The sequence below is a fragment of the Lactuca serriola genome, chromosome 4, assembly GCF_051521515.1.
Source record: "Lactuca serriola cultivar US96UC23 chromosome 4, Lser_US96UC23_V15, whole genome shotgun sequence".
In the NCBI taxonomy this organism is placed as follows: Eukaryota; Viridiplantae; Streptophyta; class Magnoliopsida; order Asterales; family Asteraceae; genus Lactuca; species Lactuca serriola.
The window spans coordinates 314,089,345-314,098,431 of NC_136411.1; positions in this window are offsets into that span (position 1 = coordinate 314,089,345).

Below are 9,087 nucleotides of genomic sequence, written 5' to 3' on the forward strand. Positions count from 1 at the left end.
AAACATTTCCAGATTCCATTTTGACTTATCCCTTTTGAACAAGAGTTGCCTCCTTATAGACTATATCAATATGGTCCTTCCAGAATTATCACTATACTTCCAACTGTCCTTGAGCACCCAATCTTTGGTAAACCTTAGATTGTCCTCGACAATTGTTTAATCCTTTTAGTCATATCCAGTTCTAAACCTTTTCCCTTCTTAATGCCCCAGACATTTGGAAAATTTTAGAAAGGATGAATATAGCACATGTAATCGATCCTATATCTGAAGCATATGGGACAAGATTCATGATGTCTCACATAAAGACTAAACCAGTCTTTTGCTATAACATTTACATTTCTATTTGCCAAGTTCTCATAATTCAGATTATGAAAAGGGATGCCGTAATCATAATCGAATTTAAGAATGCAAATAATGGACCCATATACAAAATTTCCTTATGTTGAGCCATTCCAACATGAAATTCATATATATCCTTGACTAAATGATTAAAACCTCACGATCTAAGCTTATAGATTTGAGATGAAGTATAATTTCCTCTCCCTTAATTATAGCAAAACAACTCTTTCCCAATTGAAACTTTTGTTTTCTATAATTAACATTGCTAACTTGCAATACTTATCATAATTATCATGATCATTATTAGCATAACACTTATGCTCCCACTAGCTTTGACATGTACTCAGAAATCAGCTGACTTTCTTACCAAAGTTCAGATTTCTGATACTAGATTGTTTTGATAAGACTTTATCAAAATCATACACCATCCGTTAGATAGCACCCTTGTGTGTCTAAACAATTATGAAGAGGGATGCCGTAATCATAATGGTTAGACCTTTTTGCCACTTCTCACAAGTCCAGGTTAGTGTGCCGGTAAACCACACACGCTCCACTAATGACTTTGAGAATGCAAATATCACAATTGCTATCTAGCTAAAATCTACTTAGTGAAAGTGTTTCCTCACCATCGTTTTCATGAATCGGAGAGAAACCTTATGACACTTAGATTTTTATAGTGTATGTGTTCTTATCCATGTGAATTGTCAAAACCATAGACACAAGACAAGGATAATGACAAATCCACACTCATATGGATTGAACTCAATCTTAATTTCTTGCCACCTGGCAGCTCAAGGGTCTGCCATTGCTTCCAAGTTGTTGTGCAACTAATTGAGAACTCTAAGAACTCATATGCAAAGCCAACTTTAACTGGAATGGGCACAGAATATGTCAACACGATAGGTTATAAACCTCAAGTCGTGTGCTAGTGAAGAACTTCAGGTTTTATTCTTGATTAGTTCTTGAGACTTTCAAGACCTTTAAGACTCCCACTGTCCTCTTGACATATAAGACTTTCTTGTCAGTTATTCAAGAGATAGTGTGGATTCAAACCAAAACAAACACTTCACACAATTGGCCTAAGTTGGTCTTTGTTTTATCCAAAACATCACAACTTACCAATTTCAAATGTACAAGAGTAGAAAACTTTTACTCTTACATTTGACAAGTGTTTTAAACCTTCTTTGAGACATGTCACTCAAGTTACAATCTTGGAGTATGACTCTAAGACTTGTATTGGAACGAAGTATGACTCATCTTCTTGACTTAACCACTTCAACAATTCAAGTTCCTCTTAGTCATAAGAATGCACTAAGATTTCCTTCGAGAACTAATTGTGCTATGGTTTCTTAATCATTAAGATGATGACAAAAACTGATACTAAAGTAGTCTCCCATCTTTTCAGATTTGAGAAACTTTTATCCTTCTGCCTAATTTGATTCTTCTTATTCGCTCTGCCATACATTGGAACCTTTTCCAATGTCTCAGAATTACACTTAAGCTTGTAAGTATAACCATATTTACTAAGCTTTAGTAAATTATGACGAATAATCTTATCGATCTTTTGTGGTGGCCTTGACCAGTGCATAAGAATGTGTACTCGATCCCTTAGTCCATTACTTGACTCACACATCCATGTGAACAAGTAATTATTCTTAATTTTCCAATACTTGAAAATTCTCATTCATCATGCTATACAACTTGCATGATTCCAAGTTTCGGTCCAATTGAAACTTGGGTGATGAGAATCTTTCCTTATTTGGTAAATTTAGATATTACCACAAATGAAAGAATCAATTTCATATTTCCACTCTTGCTATTAATGGAATCATATAAGCAACAATTTTTCCTCAAATGCCATTGTAAGGATATTTTAAAATAAATAAAATCTAAAATTTTCTTTTATTTTAAAACTTTGCGGAAAAACTTATCCTTACAATCCATATGAAAATTGTTGTTATCTATTCCTAAGCAATATCTCATAACTCCTAAGACGTAGCTCAAGAATCCGATCTTCAAACTATGCGATAGAAATCCATCTATGCGATCAGATTCAGCATATTCTTTCTTTAAGTTTCTTCACTTTTCCTTGATTCTTAAAACATCACCATGTGACCCAGTCACATCATGTATCAAGAATCTCATAATAGAAACTTAACAGAGTTAGATAGTGGACTTTACCTGAAGCAGTGTCAAACTTATTGACATTAACATCCTTAGGTAAATTTGGCAGTTTCACACCAATGTCCCTTCCTTTGGCAATATAAACATATGGACCCTTTGATAATGGTACACGGGACTATCACAGACTTAGCTTTTCTCTTTACCATTTGGTCAACCGAGTTGACTATGGCCGATCCCTTTCCATTGGGAAGAGACTGCTTTTCTGGATTTCCTGTGTCACTATTGTTAATGTCCATCAAGTTTTAAGGAAGTTGATCTTAACAAATAGATAAGATCATTAAGGGTCTTGTCATAGTCTGTTTCATAGGTGTCCCAAAGGAACTCACTATGTGACTTAGAAAGTGATTGAATCACCAACTTTCTCAAGACTTTGACACCCAACTCTCTCAGCTTGTCAATATGTGACTACATCTCCAAGACGTGACCACACCTAGACCTTGCCTTGCCAATAGGTCTTGAGTGACCTTAAACTTTTCATGAACTTGTGGGTTAGGGAGAATAATTGGAGGAGGTGAAAGAAGTATAATTTCCAAGGGACATCATCTTCATTTAGGAAAGCTTGTTTCAAGAGATTTGGGAAGATCATAAATGTCTAAACCAGACATCTTTTGGGAGATATTCAAGATAGTTGATCTTAAGTCCTTAATATGACACCCAATATGAAATACTAAGGCTAGGACCCAACAAACTATTTTATAACTTAGAAGAGGTATGCCGTAATCCAAGCTATAAAATATTTGAAGGTAGGTGAATGATGATTCACCAATTTCCACCAAGATAAACGAAATGTATTATTAGGTTTTAATTGGTTTTGAAACTCCTAGATCTTTGAGATTCATTGAACTTTCAATGGCATGTTTCAATCTCGAGTGTGCCCTTCAGGTTTTGTGACTGGGATGCCGAGGATCACAAAACAAGGTGTGAAGTAACCATGCAAATTACTTGGTACCCTTAAGTGTTTACCCCTCAATCGATGTGCCGGTTAACCACACACGCTCCATCGATACTAAGATAAACATTAAGTTACCCTTTATCTACCTTGTTAAATACGAGTTAGTGTGCCGCTTAACCACACACACTCCACTAACCGACTTAAACAAAGTGCAAAGTGTAATTTCATGGATTAGCACCTTATTCACATTTTCCTAAGTAACTAAGATTGGGTATTATTAAGAGTTTAGTTACTTAGTATTTATCATTAATACTTTTAATGAAGGGAGAAGTCTAGTCCTGTCAAACCCGTTCGGCTAACGACCCTCCACCAGTCAAGCAAGCGGTGGGTGAAAGTGGACACCCATTAAGTTGCCATTTTATAGGCAACAACCTTATACCCACCTTATAGACCGACTTCGTGAATGAGGCGTACTAGCGGTAAGACTGACTTTACTCTTATACATATATATATATATATATATATATATATATATATATATATATATATATATATATATATATTATTAACTTATAATATTATAAAGTATAAGGGTTGAATTTTAACTCTTTAAAATTCTAAGGGCTAACTTGGAATTAAAGTATTCATAAGAGAAAAATTGACAAATTCCAAAACTTGAGGACAAGTTTTGAAACTATTCAAAACTAATTAATTCCATAACTTATGTGTTTAAAGTAGTTTTAATCCAAAAACTCTTCAAGTTCCATAACTTGAGGACAAGTTATGGAAGACTTTAAACTAATAAAAGAATTAACTTTTCTTTATTTTATAACTTATGGAATTAATTAAGGTTACACATTTTTTTAATTTATTATTTAATGAAGAGACTCCTGGTCCTCCATAACTTGAGGACAAATTATGAAGTCATAACATCATTTAATTAGAACTAGACTCTTCATTTTGTAACCTTTGCCAACTTTTATGAGTTTTATGAAACTTAAATGTGACTTTTCATATAACTTGAGGACAAGTTACAAAAACACATTTTAGAATCAACTCTTAGATTAATTTGATTTGAAAACAACTATTTCACTCAACTTTTCTGTTAATCTAAGCAACTCATAAGAACAAGATAATTCAAATCAAACTTTTTCATGTAATTAGTCTAAACCTTAAACTAATACAAAACATGAATCTATTGACAATTATCTTTGAAATTGGATTAGCATGAACATTACCACATCAAAAACAAGTTTATAAGTTCAAAAACATCTTAGGGTAATGTTCCTAGTCCAATTCCAGCCAAAAAGGTCGAATTTATGCTGTCTGGGGGTCCAACTCGTCGAGTGCACGAACCAACTCGGCGAGTTGGATGCATTTTGCCTTGGACTCGACAAGTCCACTCATGGACTCGGCGAGTCTGCTGGGCAGATAGCATCAAAACTCGATTTTTCAGCTCCATTTGCAAGTATAACAAGAAAACAAGCCTAGGCTCTGATACCACTGTTGGGTTTTGAGCATTCTAACACTCCTAAGTGTACATGCAACCCTAAATACCTTGGATCTATGTTTTCTCTATTATACATGCAAATAAGAACTTCCAAGGTATTATCCTAATCTAGCATACAAAACAATGAATGTAACAAGATAGAATACATACCTCTTTGAGGTAGAAAGTCTTCATGAAGCTTGAGTGCCTAGTGCCCCAAGTGTGACACCTCAAATGGTTCAAACAACACCAAATACAATTGGAATAACTTGAGAGAATTCTACACTTCATGAAAATCGGCTAGCCCTCTCTAGATGATACTAGTCGCCAATTTTGTCAAGAATAAGATCTTTATATAGTGTTACAATTAGGGTAAACCCTAATTGTCATGACTTTCCATTTCCTTGGATCCATGGGTTCGCATACACCATGAGCACTTAATGAACCGTTCACTATAGAAATGACTAATGGAAAGACAGAGAGCACTAGAAGTATATTCATAGGCTGTACCCTAACGTTAGATAGCCATTCATTTTCAATCGATCTCATGCCAGTATCAATTAAAAGTTTCGACGTCATTATCGACATGGATTGGTTGAGTCTTCATCATGCCGATATCATGTGTTACGAAAAGGTTGTTCGCCTTAATCTGCTGTCTGGCGAAACCTTAGTAGTTTATGGCGATAAACTCGGCACGAACCTTCGTATCATCTCGAGCATTCAACCTCAGAAATTCTTGCGAAAGGAATGTCGTGCATTCCTTGCTCATGTGGTTGATGTGAGCCAAGAAACGAAGGACATTCAGAACATTCCAGTAGTACACGAATTTCCCGACATCTTTCCATAAGAACTCCCTGGATTACCTCCGCAACGTCAACTCGAGTTCCGAATCGACTTAGTTCTAGGGGCTACCCCCGTAGCCAAAATGCCTTATCGTCTAGCACCTGCAGAGATGTACGAACTGTTCGGTCAACCTAACGAACTGCTCAGCAAGGGATTTATAAGACCAAGCTTCTCACCCTGGGGAGCTCCAGTCTTGTTCGTCAAGAAGAAAGACGGATCGTTTCGTATGTGCATCGACTACAGGGAGCTCAACAAGTTGACGGTCAAAAATCGTTATCCGTTGCCTCGTATCGACGATTTATTTGACCAACTTCAAGGGGCGAACTTCTTTTCAAAAATCGACTTGAGATCCGGATATCACCAACTACGAGTGCTAGGGGAGGATGTTCCAAAGACAGCCTTCCGAACTCGTTATGGGCACTACGAATTCGTAGTGATGCCGTTCGGATTGACAAACGCGCCCGCTGTATTTATGGACTTAATGAATAGGGTGTGTTGTCCTTACTTGGATCAGTTCGTCATCGTCTTCATCGATGACATACTTATCTACTCTTGTAGTAAGGAGGAGCATAGTCAACATCTGCGACAAGTCCTCGAAACATTAAGTTCGGAGAAGCTCTAGGCGAAGTTCTCGAAATGCGAATTTTGGATTCGACGAGTCGAATTCTTAGGGCACGTGGTTAGCGAAGAAGGTGTACACGTGGACCCTTCTAAAATCAAGGCCATTGGGAACTGGTCAGCACCGAAGACGCCTACAGAAATTCGTCAATTTCTAGGCCTCGTTGGCTACTATCGTAGGTTCATTAAGAACTTCTCCCGCATTGCGAAACCTGTTACAACACTGACCCAGAAGGGCGTGGCCTTTGACTGGGAAGAGAAGTAGGAAAGAGCGTTTCAAACGCTCAAACGATCCTTGTGCACCGCACCAATACTATCCCTTCCCGAAGGGATAGAAGACTTCGTTGTCTATTGCGATGCGTCGAATCAAGGACTCAGATGTGTTTTGATGCTGCGAGGTAAGGTCATCGCGTATGCCTCGAGACAGCTAAAGACACATGAGGTCAACTACACGACCCACGATATTGAACTAGGAGCAGTTGTGTTTGCTCTGAAGATCTGGAGACATTACTTGTACGGAACGAAAAGCACTATCTTTACAGACCACAAGAGCTTACAACACATATTCGACCAGAAGGAGCTCAACATGAGACAACGACGGTGGGTCGAGCTACTCAGTGATTACGATTGCGAAATTCGTTATCATCGGGGTAAAGCCAACGTAGTAGTTGACGCCCTGAGTTGGAAGGAATATTTTGGTCGTAGAGTCAAATCATTGACTATGACTATCCATTCACACTTGTCCACACAAATGTGGCGGGTGAATCCCTAAGAGGGATGGATAAGAACTTGGATGCTAAGGGTAGCAGAGCTAATTATTTCATGGACCGGATCTGGACCCCGAAACTCGGTGGTCTCAGAGACATGGTCATGAACGAGGCGCACAACACTCGTTACTCCATGCACCCGGGATCAGATAAGATGTATTTGGATCTCAAAAAGTTATACCGGTGGCCTTACATGAAAGCAGAGATTGCTACCTTCGTGAGTAAATGCCTTACTTGCGCAAATGTCAAGGTCGAATACCAGAAACCCTCCGATTTATTACAACAGCCTGAGATACCAGAATAGAAGTGGTAGCGGATAACTATGGATTTCATAACCAAGTTGCCAAAGACAACGGGTGGACTTGATACCATATGGGTCATCGTCGACATATTGACCAAAACTGCACACTTCCTGCCGATCAAAGAATCAGACAAGATGGAGAAACTTACAAGAACTTACATTAGGGAGATTGTACGACTACATGGTGTTCCCTTATCCATTATGTCGGACAGAGATAGTAGATTCACTTCGAGGTTCTGGCAGTCGTTACAATGTTCCTTAGGAACGAGGCTGGACATGAGTACAGCCTACCATCCACTGACCAACGGGAAAAGTGAGAGGACTATCCAAACCATGGAAGATATGTTGTGAGCCTGTGTGATAGACTTTGGGAAAGCATGGGATACTCATTTACCCTTTGTCGAATTTTCCTACTACAATAGTTATCACACGAGCATAAAAGGCTGATCCATTTGAGGCCCTCTATGGCCGAAAGTGCAGATCCCCTGTGTGCTGGGCTGAGGTCGGTGATACCTAGTGAGCTAAAGGACGAGTTCCTGAAAGCACTCTCACAGGTCCGGAGATCATACGGGATACGACCGAGAAGATCGTTCAGATCCGTGAACGATTGAAAGCCTCCAGAGACCGACAGAAAAGCTACGCAGATAAACGTAGGAAACCGTTGGAATTGCAGGTGGGTGACCGTGTTCTATTGAAGGTCTCACCCTGGAAGGTCTTGATACGCTTCGGAAAGCGTGGAAAGCTAAATCCAAGGTACATTGGGCCTTTCGAGGTTCTCGCAAGAATCGACCCTGTAGCTTACAAACTTAACTTACCGCGCGAACTCAGTAACATACATTCTACCTTCCACGTATCGAACTTGAAAAAGTGTCTGTCCGACGAGACTCTTGTTATTCCACTCGACGAGATCGAGATCAACAAGAGCCTCAACTTCGTGGAGGAACCAGTAGAGATCATGGACCGAGAGGTCAAGCAAACAAAGCAAAGTCGTATCCCGATAGTGAAGGTTCTCTGGAATGCCAAGCGGGGACCGGAATTCACTTGGGAGCATGAGGATTAGATGAAACTGAAATATCCTCGTATTCTTACTTAGTTATTTGTAACTACTTATTTGCTTAAATTCTAATTTCGAGACGAAATTCCTTTTAAGGAGGGGATGATGTGACAACCCGAAATCTTCATTCGGTAAAACCCTAAAGTCAATCATTTCAAATTATAAGTCAAGTTCACTTTTATTTGTTTTTAGAAAATTTAAAGTTCGTTTTATTATTTTAATAATTATTCTTTAAACGAACGGGTAAAAGGAAATGTCGTCTTGGGTCTTGAAATTTCAAAACCGCAAGTACCACGTAGTTAAGAAATTCACGACCAAACTTTTATGTTTGGGCCAAAAATTTCTCCAAAACTGTAAACTCATGCCTTAAGCATGAGTTTACTCCCCAAAATACATCATTTCTTACTTGCAATCTCAAGAGTAAACACCAAACACTCTCAACTACCATCCTGTCTTTCACCCGATTTTCTGAAAACGTAAGTACTTCTTGGCTTGATTTGTTGTTATATCATAACAACTAGTGATTATACATCTTTTAATCCATCAAATTTCATGTTTTGATTAGATTTCCAAAACACCAAGAACACCAACAACACACAC